Source organism: Onthophagus taurus, chromosome 7 (assembly GCF_036711975.1).
Source record: "Onthophagus taurus isolate NC chromosome 7, IU_Otau_3.0, whole genome shotgun sequence".
Classification (NCBI taxonomy): domain Eukaryota; kingdom Metazoa; phylum Arthropoda; class Insecta; order Coleoptera; family Scarabaeidae; genus Onthophagus; species Onthophagus taurus.
The window spans coordinates 15,855,896-15,868,401 of NC_091972.1; the positions used below are offsets into that span (position 1 = coordinate 15,855,896).

Consider the following 12,506-nt stretch of genomic DNA (forward strand, 5'->3'; position numbering starts at 1 on the left):
GTACACAACATAAATGTTAGACATAAACACGTACTAACAATACCTAAACATAAATTACAGCTTTTTAAGAAATCTTTTACGTACTATGTGTCTAACATATGCCATAACCTTCCGAATTATGTTTGGAAGATGGGTGAATGTAGTTTCAGACGTTCGATGAGGCGGGTTTTACTTTGTGAATGAGCTGGGATGCTTAGATAACTTTAGGGGTTGTTAGTTGACGATGGGCTGTGGCTAGGATGGCGGACGTAAGCTGGGATGACAGACTACACATCTTCCGTATTGTTATATAGTTTGGTATACAAATTTAATTGTCATTTTAATTCATTTTTTGAATTCAAGTTAAGTCTCTGGAGTGGAAGTTGGTTACTTATTCTTCGTTGTAACTGGTGTTTGTTTTGTGAAGGGTTGATGAAAAACATTGGGACTGGGGTTTCTCAGTCTAACTAACTCAACTCTTTTTGCCAGTTTACCTTTATTAATTATCTATAAAAAATCAATAATTAATTATGTTTATTAATTATTGATTTTTTATAGACATTACGTTTTTGCATTGTATTAAGCTCTTTGTTCTGTATTATGTAAAATGCTGCCAATAACCATTATTATTATTATTAAAGTATTGAAGTAATATGGATGAAATACGATTTAGCTTTTTCAAGTTGCCAATAGGAATCTCTTTGGTATTATGAATAAACAAGTATGAGTTAGCAAAGAATTATTGTTTTCTTTTCTTGCAAAATGGAAGTTCTGCCCATTAAACACCCTATTCCTGTAAAGGAATTTGGTATTAAAGTATTGAAGTAGTATGGATTAAATACGATTTAGCTTTTTCAGTTGCCAATACGGATCTCTTTGGTATTATGAATAAACAAGTATGAGTTAGCAAGAAATGTTTGTTTTCTTTTCTTGCAAAACGGAAGTTCTGCCCATTAAACACCCTATTCCCAGTATGTTACGATATCAAATTACTTATCACCAGGATATTCGATAATGTCTTTGCGGTTGTGACAAACTGTGACGAACACGTGCTAATGCACTTAAAAACAATAGCACTTCCTTTTTTTGATAAATTTAAAATGTTTGTCGTGTAGGAAGTAAAATCTCTATGTGGCTACATAAAGATTAAAAATAAAATTTGCATACACAATATGGTACTATACCTTTCCTACATAGTAATACCTACATAAGTATTATAGGAAAGAGGATCGGAGTTACCCTTTTAAAACGAGACATACACACACATACACAATGCGTCATATATTCTCGGTCGTTCCGTGAACTTGACTGTCGTTACCTTTTCCCCGAAGGTTGGCAACAATGGCTCTTAATTTCTTTTGTGGCGGCGGAGGAGTTACACAACTCGCTGCGATTTCGCTGCAATTTTTTTCCCAACCTCGAAATTTATCGGCCATTGTTCATCGTTGCTACGATGGTGGTGGTGCGAGAAGAAGTTAAAAGATATTTCTTGATGTCGTCTACCTCTTCTTGACAAGTTGAAAACAAAAAAAAATTGAGTTAATTTTAGGGTATTATAATAATGTGGAATCATATACGAGATGATCTTATCTGTGTCGTTGGTGGCTTTTAAATTAATGAATGATGGCGAGACTCTCTCGGGAGTTTGCGTGACCGCGGTTACTTGCAAGCCATCAAGATTGTTTATCCGGCACATTGCTGAGCATTTAATAAAAAAAATGTAATGCGAACGCGGTGGCATAGTTCCTCGTTTAGCTGTAAACCCGATGGAATTCATTTCAGACATAATATGCATTTTCTTCAGTCACGCGAATTGTTTTAAATAGTTTTCGCAAAACTAATCTACTGGTTTGTTCATTTTCAGTTTAATATTTATCTAGGTATTTCGCAATAAAAAAGCTTAAAATTACGAAAACGTTATTATATAAATTGTATGAAATAAGTAGTCATAAACCTATTCTACAATAGGATTCAATGATATCAATGAATCTTTATGGGAATGAATGTACTAGGAATTGACCCAAAAACATACATAAAGTGTTTGTAACATTTCCCAGCAAAAATTTTCTTTTTTTTGTTGTTGTTGCACGCCCGTTATGCATTACACGAAACGGATTATATAAAATGGTAATTATTGATAAGTCGGGTGTCGGTCGTTAACTGTTTAAGCAGGAAACCGAGAATACACGACTCCGTACTGTATCCCAAACCAAGGCTAAAGCACCACCAAGAAAACGCATGCAAACTAGCTCACTTTCCAAATTATTATATAATCGACCTAACTGTTCTGTTCACGACTTGCACCAAACACAAACAAGTTACGAAACTTGTTTAAACCCGTTCGCGCGGGTCGAATGCCTTAAGCGATAATAACTACTCATAGGATTAAATGCATTTTTAATAACAGGGGGAACATAGATGTGAAATTAAAAAAAGAATAAGAAATTGGTTTTATTTAACCTAGTTTTTTTTAATCGAAATTAATCTAATATCCACATCTACAGCTGTTGATATAATGAGTTCTTAAATTGGTTGTTACCTAAGAACAATTTTTAAATCATATTTTGAAGGTAACAACATCCATACACTTTTATTTAATTGTATGGAAAGTTTTTGTTAAATAACACACATCTGCAAAAAAAGGGTTTTGTTTGTTTTTGGATGGCTGACGATCATTGCCAAAGTAATTTTCTGCGTGAAATCAGAATCCGAGCTCAGAATTGGACCATTGCGTCAGAATTTGAGATTATGTACAAGAAAAATGTTTTTTTTTGCTACTTTTGAAGCTATTTCATCATATTTTCATCTGTATGGTGCTGTTTATGGAATCTTGTGTGCTTGTGTTCCATAGATTTTGTGCCAGATCGCCTCTTGTGTTATGCACGTGGCTCATCACGTTGCATTTTCCTAGATACCGTTTTTCTATTTCTTTTATATCCTGGTGGAAACGCAGGACATTACCTAAATTGTCAGGAAACCAATGTAAATAAAAGTGCAAATAGTGCAATTTCATGTTACAAGTTATAACTTCATTATACAACCTAATTCGTTGAACTTTTTTAGCATTACTTGCACCTTATAATTAGCAGCTTTATTATTGCCTAAAAGCCAGTGTTCAAAGGTCATAACTTATGAAGCAAAAATAGTACAGCAGCGTGCAATAGCGCATTTTGAAGGGCAGTGATAATACTGAATGATGTAATAGATAGAATAGAGCAAAAAATTATTGTGCATTTCGTACATAACTTCAAAAGTAGCCAAAAAAAGCCATTTTTCTTGAAGATAACCTAGATATCTCAAAATCCTGACGTGATGATCCGTGGATTATGATTCTACGCAGAAAATTATTTCGGAAATTACTCCCAGCTGATCGATAACTAAATCTTGCAGATCTGTTTAATTATTGCATATAATGGATGGAATTGGAGTCTTAAAATCTCTTAAATTATCTGTGCAGTATGATGACAGATTTGTGATGATGAGGGAATAAGGGATCATAGTGTATGTTCAAATATTTTAAGAACCAATTTATCTTGATTTGAGTAAATTATTGTGTGGCAACTAAGTTTATCCAAAATTTGGTGGAACAAGTGTATAGGCTTGTTAACCAGATAAAGATGTAAATCCTGCAAGTCCAACTAAGGAAGCTACTTCGGCACCCTCACTTCCAATTGAATTACCATTACAATTAAATTAAAATCTTATCTAATAGATAAGATTAATAATAAATAAAATATCGATAGATATAGATTTAATAAGGTATACCCAGACATTCCTCAAGTCAGCATGGTTTGCTCGATATTCTACTTTGTTTGAAGCCGATCACACATTTTGCAATAACGAGAACTGCTGTTGCATCATATCTTGATGCTAAGTCAATTTTAGCATCTCACTGATAACATTAATCCAATGTCAGCCTAAAGAAATTTTACAACTAACTGAAATAAAATTCTGAAATTGTTATAAATATAGCAATGATATCAAGTCCATCTAATTTATGTTATGAAGAAAACATGTCGTCTTATGAAGATTAACAATTGTTAATTTAAAAACGTATTTTCTCCAAACGTAAACAGTTAGGACTTAAAGTAAGCTATATCTACTGGTACGTAGTAGTGATGGAACGGATAGTGATTTTGCAAAAAGTTGGATTTCGCCTTCGGCCGGATATCCGATTATCCGGCATATCTATCTGGCCATTATGATTATAACTTCTGGTGCATTTCTGAAGTGATGCCCTACATTGCCACAATATAGCGATATTTGAACAAAAATAAGATAAATAATAAAGCTGATTTAACAAGGTGAAGTGATAACAGCGACAGTTCTGTTAGTAATGAATATGATGAATTACAAGCGAAGAGAAGAAAACTAGAATAAAATGCAACAAGCGATTTTATACATCGTATTGGGATTGTTACCATGAGGTTGCATGATAAATGCAGGTTGGTTAATGGCAAACTTGAAATAAATAAAGTTGTATTAAATGAAAAAAGTCCTATTGGAGTTGAACTTGATTATTATCTGCAGTGTTCAACACCTAAAAAAGATACTAATTCCTGTGAATGGTGGAGTACTAAGTAATAGGTTTTTAATACCCGGCCAAAACCGGATATCCGTTCTATCACTAGTACGTAGGTAGCAAATCATGTTTAGATTTTTATTTGATTTTTATTTGTAAACCAGAGAGTGGTTTTACCACTCACCTGAACTATCCCTTGTGGTTCACCTACATGATTATGTTAATATTTAGAAATTATTATTTATTTATTTTTTTTTTTTCTTTATTATTATTTTATTTGTTATTATTGATTGTTTTCTTTCTTCTTATTATTGATGGGTGAATAAAAAGTATTATTATTATTTGTTTAGATTTATGGAGCAACTGTGGGTTGGTACCACTATCTCCAATATTAACATTCTCAACATATTCTGAGATGTTCCAGAACAAGATCTGTCAACCCAGGAACATTAGTTGACATTTCCGGGACCAATTGTGATGGTAGATAAAAAGAAAAGGTTCATGAAATCTCTCATACAGGATAGTTCCCAGAAATGGACTAATAACACAAGTTTACAAATTACGAAAACTTGCAATGACTTGCATTGCTTATTGTATGCCGATGATGAGGTTTTGGATAGGGCTGAACATGCGTTAGCTAGAGCAGAGTATTGGTGTGCTGTTAATAAACTTTGTTTAAATAACAGCAAAATAGTTAAAACTCTTTTCACATTAAAAAAGAGCGACTATCCCAATCCACCTTCAACAAAGTTGCTGGGTATTTATTTGGGGCCGCCTAATTTAAATTTTGCTGAGCATGTGCGGGAATTGGGAAGTAAGATCAGTAGAAACATCTTTATACTAAGGAAGCTAAAAACGGAAGTAACTCAAGAGCCGGTATATAGCTCGTATTATGCACTGATTCATTCCTTGTTGTAAATTGAAAAAAATGGTGACCATTTTATAGAATGTTCAATAAAAGAATCATTTAAACCATGCTTTTTGCGTTGGTAATATTGAGGTTTGACAACCAAAACCTAACCTACAACCAGACATCACTTCAATTGTTTTCAAAACGTTGTGATTGTGTTTAGAAATTAACAAAAATGCAGAAATAGCTTTGCAAACTGGATTTAAAATGTTTTTGTTACGTTTGTGGAAGGTAAAACAAAAAGTAATATTTGCATTACTTTGGTTTTGCTATATCAGACACTGAAAACGAAGGCATGGGAGCCGAAGTTGTTTTGTAATGGGTGCAGAACAAAGCTGTGCAAGTGTTCAAGCTACTTTTGCTTGATGAACATCGTCGGTATTAATGCAACAAAAATAGCACAATAAATATCATGATGCACTCATGGATCAGTGTCCAAGCCAGTTCCATGTATGAATAGTGACCAATTTCCAGATTATCCAGGTGTAAGCGAAAATGCCTCCGTCAATCAGAAATAGTAGTGATTTGAGCTTATCGAAACAATAAGCAGAATTTCCTTGCAAATCCACAAGACATAAATACTTCTTCACATCAAACTTGGCGTTATTCAGAACTTCGTCAAAGCGCTAAATCGTGAAGATCCACCTTTTCAGTTCTTAATCAACTTGTTTACCAAATTGTCATACACAAAAATTAAAACAGGAATATTTGTCGGATCTGATATTCAAAAGTTAATGTTTAAGCCCAATGATGCGGCGGTAAACGTAAATCCTCGGATTTTAAAGAAATAATTCGCAATTTATTGCAAAATTACCGCAAAATTGAAGTTCGAATGTCTCTCAAGATTCATTTCCTGCATTCTCCTCTTGATTTTTTCCTTAGAAACTTAGGTGATGCGAGCGACGAGCAAGGAGAGCGGTTACACCAAGCCATAGCGAAAATTGAGAGACATTTGGTTGCTCAGGTCCAAAACCGTGTATATTAATTGCGGTATTTGGCCCCACCAACACTACATCACCAGCTCATTAATCGCTGCATTGGTGGCTACATCGTTATGATGCTATATGAACCTATATTAACCCATTTAGTCCCACGCTGTTTTATAATAAAAAAAAAATCGGATTTCTAATTTTCCTTGAGATAAGATGGAATGAAAAGTATAAAAAAATTGTTTTGTGAGATATGAGATGGTGCAAAAATGCACCACTGGTAAAGATAAACGAACAACAACACAAAAATATTTTGATTATCATTTATTAACTAAGTAATAAGTTAATCATAAATAAATAATAATAGTAATACAACATAATACTAACAAATACCAACTTTAGTATGAAGTTTAATCTAAAAAATATTTATACTAAAATTGGTGCAAAAACGCACCAATGGGTTGAAAAGTATAATCATTTATTGTGATAAGCACTCTTCATGTAAATGAACGCTAAACTTACTACACGTATATTGACGCACTATGTCCATAAACGACTATTTCTAGGGAATTCACCGAATAAATGCGTCTAAACTGGTTTCTGATAATACGAAGGATGATGTAATCCTTATATCTCATCATACATCTCAATGGTGTGTTTTTGCACCATTAATGTTTCAAGTCGTATTAGTCGTATCAGGAAAGTATGCACTAAAAACTTGCTAATGTCAAAATTTTATGCACTAAAAATAGTTTTATTTTCATTATATATTTTGAACAGAAATTTTCAATAGAAAAGAATTGATGCAAATATGGTTTAAATAGCAAGAATTATGAAATATTTTGAAATGTATAGCTTAACAACCTTATAGTGTTATCGTACAAACAGCTAGCACAATTTTAAAAACGCTGGTGTGTTTTCACACCAGTGGGACTAAATGGGTTAAAAAGATCTTAATTATATCATCAAATTTTCAGATCTTGTATCACCTAAAGATCGATTTGATTGCCTAAGGCATCATATATGTTCAAAATCTTGTTTACAGTGACATGTCACCAATATCGTCTTTTGTAAGTTATTTCTCACAAGTTTCTGAAACGTCCATAACGATAATTTTGCTTTATGGATAACTTTTTGCAAGTAGAAAACTTAGAACAAAAATTGTATATACATTATCATATCTCATCAAAAGAAGAAAAAATCTTGATATCATTTTGTTAAATGATTCCTTGGTGTATTAAAATAACAGGGCGGATGGTTAGTTATAAATTACATATTACGTAGTATAAGATGCCCCCGCTCGATGTTTCTCATCAAACCAAAAAAAAAGGACAAGAAAAATACCTTAAGTGTCCATTGTAATTATGGTATGGTACATGTTCCTGTTGGACCTAAATGGAACTAATGGCACGATTGGCCGTTTGAGCATAAACGACCGTGTGCTGTACCGAGTAGAAACTAAGCAAATTGCTTTGCGTCTCAACCACCACAAGAAGAAAACCTTCCTTCAAAACACCGTCCTTTTAAGGCGTCTTCCTTAAACATTTTCTAATTATACAGTAAATATCTAATGAAGAAAGAATGAAAAAAAAAGTGAAAAAGAAGGAAAAAATTTTTAATTATTTAATTATTAGTCACACTTCCATGAGTTTGTTAGCCTTGATAAAAAATTCATGACGAAACGATGCGCGGCGATGACGACGACGAATTTTTTAACGTAACGACCTTGAGAAGTTTGTGCTATGTATAGTAAAAAGAGAGCGCGCGCGAACTTTCTCCGGGGCTGTTTCTCGGAAAACAATTTTGCACTGTCGCCGTCCTTCGAATCTCGCGATGAATTCCCCGACAATGAGCAACTAAAAAATTAAAGTTCCTCACCAATAAATTGGCCAATCTTGTCAAAAATTGGTCGCCATAACGCAGAAAAAGAGAGCGAAACGTCGTCGGCGGCATCGCGCCATCGACCGACGGAATGTGTAACCATTCGACCTTGAACCTTAGAGCCAAGGGGTTCACCACGCGTATCGCAAGCACCTCTTTTTTTGTGTTGCCGTTGAAATGTGTTACTATGTGTACTATGTATCCACAATCCGTGACAAATAACAATGCTACAAGGAAAATTACGAGTTTACTCTCTATGTAGTCTGGTAAGTTTTTTTGATGAAGGTATAATGGCAAGTGCAAATTGGTTAAGATTTTTATTTCTGAAAGGAAAATTGTAGAGTTTAAGCATTAATATTCTAATGTTCTGCATTAAACATAACCTTGGCTTGCTTGATCATGATGTGATCTTAGCTAAGACCTTTGAATTCCCAATGTTGCAGCAATGTTTCGATTAACATTATTAAGGGAGTTACATTTTGTTGATTGCAAATTATTGGTTGTTATAAATGTTGCTGAAGTCGAGGAGGCAAAGCACGTAGAGTATATGCAAATGTGATTCGAGTAGGAACATGAACAAGCATGCGATACTCCCCGGTAAGTATAGTTGGAGTCCGGGATCGCAGCAAACTACCTCGTTAGCTGCTCATGGGACGATTAAACTCGCCTATAATTCGACCGCGGCCTGAAATTTCAATAAATGCGGTTAAGGCGCTCCACGACTCCTCGGCCCGCGACCATTGTTCGCCGTTCTTCTCGTTCTTCAACAGCAACGTCGTCGAATAATGGCAATCGACATGGGCCGTACCGAGAAATTGATTATTACAGTAATCGCAGGGGACCGATTTATAAACACAAGACTCTCTACAATCTCAACACGCAGATTACCATATAAGCCTACGTTTAATACACTTAAAAAAATCCTCACCTTCAAGAGGACGATCGTGCTCTTTGGCCAATTTTGTTAATTTTCCACACTATTTTTTTTTAATCAAAATATTATACCGTTCAGTAAAGTAAAGGTGGATCCGAAAATTTTAAAACCGAGCAACATCCATTCTACGAACCCGTCAACGAAGAAGAAAGGTTTATCGACCTCTACGCCGCTTATTCACGCGTCCTCCGAACCGGACGATGGCGCATACGAATAGCGGTACGTCTTCAAAAGTAATTTTATGCCGAATTAGGCGTAAATTAACAAACGTTCCTTTTCGTAATTAAATAAACCGCGCCGCTACTGCCGTGCCAAGAGCGACGACGACGACGTTTTTACGCCACGCCGGCGCCTCTCCGTTGGAAGGAAGGAAAACCCCTTTCATTAAGACGACGATGGCGACATCGTCTTCTTCACCGATGAGAATGAAGACGATGTCGTACAAAATAACGAAGAGAATCGTAAAATAGAGAAGGAGGGGAGAGAAAACGCACTCCGCTAGTGCGGCGGATACAGCAATATGGCACGTAATAACCAATTCTTTAGAAGACGAAAAAGAATTACTACAACATTGCTCCGGGGTCACGAAATCCATGAAAAAAGTCACAGTCAGATCGTGACCTGAACAGCACGATCACAACCTCGTTTTGATCGTTTACTACTTTGAGATTCTCTTGTATCAGCATTTTTACTCAATGTTTTTTTTTATTTATATAGAATGTTGAACATATATTGAATATATTAGTTGAATTAACGTGTTTTATAAGTCTATATCTTTCTTTGAAATATCTCTAACTCATTTGTTGCACCAAAATAAGTACGTCAAGCTCTTATTACTATATTTAATTATCTTACACCAATTGGTGCCTCGATAAGAAATAAAAATTTTTAATGGCAGAAGACTAGATACTGCCACCGGAAGACTACCTACTGCTGGCAGAAGGATAGATAGATACTATTGGCAAAGAACTGGATATTGCTTATGGAACCCTAGATTACTACTTACACAAAGCTATGTATTGCTAATGAAAACCTGTGTGATGCTGTCAGAAGTCTAGATATTGGCAGAGACTAGGAACTACTGAATGAAGATCAAGTACAGGGTGTCCAAATTTCGATGGGTTTGCATGGTATCTCAGTTATTATGAAAGATAGAAAGTTGCGGCTTTCGCGAACCTGAGTTACATTTTTGTGAAACTTACAATGGCGCAAACCAAATTTTCATAGCCCTCTTCGTTTTTGATATACAGGAAGTGTTTGAAATTTACGATTTTCAGACACCTCCTGTATCTCGGCTATCCGGAAACGTAAAAACGGATTCTAATAGATTTTTTCACGTAGAATCCAATGGTGCACGTAGAATTTTTCTACTCATCACTGTTTTTGAGTTATAAAGAGTTAAGTATTTTAGAAGTTGAGTATTCAGTATTTGAGTTGTGTTTATAACTCAAAAACCGTGATGACTAGAAAAATTCTACGTGCACCATTGGATTCCACGTGAAAAAATCTATTAGAAACCGTTTTTACTTTTTTACTAAGTTTCCGGATAGCCGAGATACAGGAGGTGTCTGAAAATCGTAAATTTTAAACACTCCCTGTATATCAAAAACGAAGAGGGCTATGAAAATTTGGTTTGCGCCGTTGTAAGTTTCACAAAATAGTAGCTCAGGTTCGCGAAAGCCGCAACTTTCTATCTTTCATAATAACTGAGATACCCTGCAAACCCATCGAAATTTGGACACCCTGTACTGTTTATAAAAGAAAAGAAAATGAAGTAGTATGCGACTATTGTTCATGGAAGACCGGCTACTATTTTCAGAAGACTAGTACTACTGGCAAAAAAAACTAGATAATGTTAGCGGACGAATAAATCGAAAACTAGACGTTGCTTGTAGTACATTACTTAATGCTTGCAGAAGATTAAACAGTACTAAATAATACTAAATAGTGCTAATGAAATGTTAGGTCCTCCTTTTAGATGCTGCGCGCAGCAGATTAATTATTGCTGACAGAGGTACTGTCTGAAAAAGTATAGCTATTACTGATAGACTAATAGACTAATAGTAAACCAGTCACTACTTCCAGAAGACTATGTATAGCTATTAGAAGACTAGATTGCCGACAAAAAAGAACTTAGTGATTGCAGTAGATTAACAACTACTTGGAAAAGATGAATACTGCTGGAAGATAACTAGATTTCTTAGGAAATCATAAAAAATCTATCATTGAAGTCATATTTCTGGGTAGTGTTTACGAAACTCTCATCAACTCTATAAATATGTGGTAAAGAATAAAACTTGACTTATTGAAAATATAAACATAGTTATACCGACTGCTTTTTTTACATTAGTGAGAAAATATTGCTTAGTAATATTGCAATATGCGGTAAAGTGGAATTAAAATAGAATAAAAATTTACAACTTGGACGAAACAAAAGAAAGCAAGGCAAATGCTGCACGACTTTGCAACTGCAATGAGTAGTAAGCAGTGCTAACAGCTGTTGCTGGAGAGTAAGCTTTGATATGTTTGCCAATTCAAGATTTTCCAAACGAAGTTGCGCAAAACCTCGTGTACAATGTATTACGTTGCTCTATCTGAGGTAATGCTTTATGCCGTTTCATCCGTAATCATCCTAATGTAACTAAGAAAAACATGATTAAGCACATAAAACAGAAAGTATGCGATCAAAGTAATTAGGAAATGGTTTGAAACACAGAAAATGTTAGGGCAAAAATTGACAAAAATAAATACTTTAATAACGTCAAAATGATTAATTTAATTGATTTTTCAGGTATTTGTTGAAGGTAGTTGTTCGTTTGCTGATTTATTTTTTATTTTATTTATTTATTGACGCATAATATAATGTAAGTATATCCATAATATAACAAAAGAGAATTTGTATACATATTAAAAACAAACAAACAAACAACAAGAAAAAAGAAAAAAATGTGCGCCAAATGGAGATACCTCAGAACAGTGAAGAACACTGATCTGTTCTTCCGGCACCCCATAAAAAAAAAATCTATCAACTAACTAAACTAACTAACTACTAACTAATGGTAAAAATAATAAACTTAAAAAAAAAGAAAAGAAACGAAAGGGCCACGAATCAACTATTACAGTGCAAGCATTACGAAAAACCAGCAATCATAACATAGTGTGTATGGAGTCTCGGAGAAAGAAAAAAAAAACAATTGCGCGACCTAGTCATTTATTACAGGTCAGAAAGAGCCCTTTGATTTTCTTCTTGAAGGAGATACACCCAAGGTGCTGGAATTCAGGAGGAACAGAATTATAATAGGAAACAATGGTGTAAGAAAACGACCTCTTAAACAGCTCAAGCCTGTGACG

General features: G+C 34.5%; 1 protein-coding gene across 4 annotated transcripts in view; it reads left to right on the forward strand.

Moving 5' to 3' along the window:
* LOC111419943 (CABIT domain-containing protein serrano) overlaps positions 1–12,506 on the forward strand; it is a 100,033-nt gene that overhangs the window by 52,623 nt on the left and 34,904 nt on the right. Inside the window, exon 3 of one of the 4 annotated variants that reach the window (XR_011641032.1) lies at positions 4,852–5,508. The exons of the other annotated variants lie outside the window; for them this stretch is intronic. The gene's annotated coding sequence lies outside the window, so the exon portion shown is untranslated. Of the gene's footprint in view, positions 1–4,851; positions 5,509–12,506 lie in introns of those variants that run through there. 4 annotated transcript variants of the gene reach the window in all.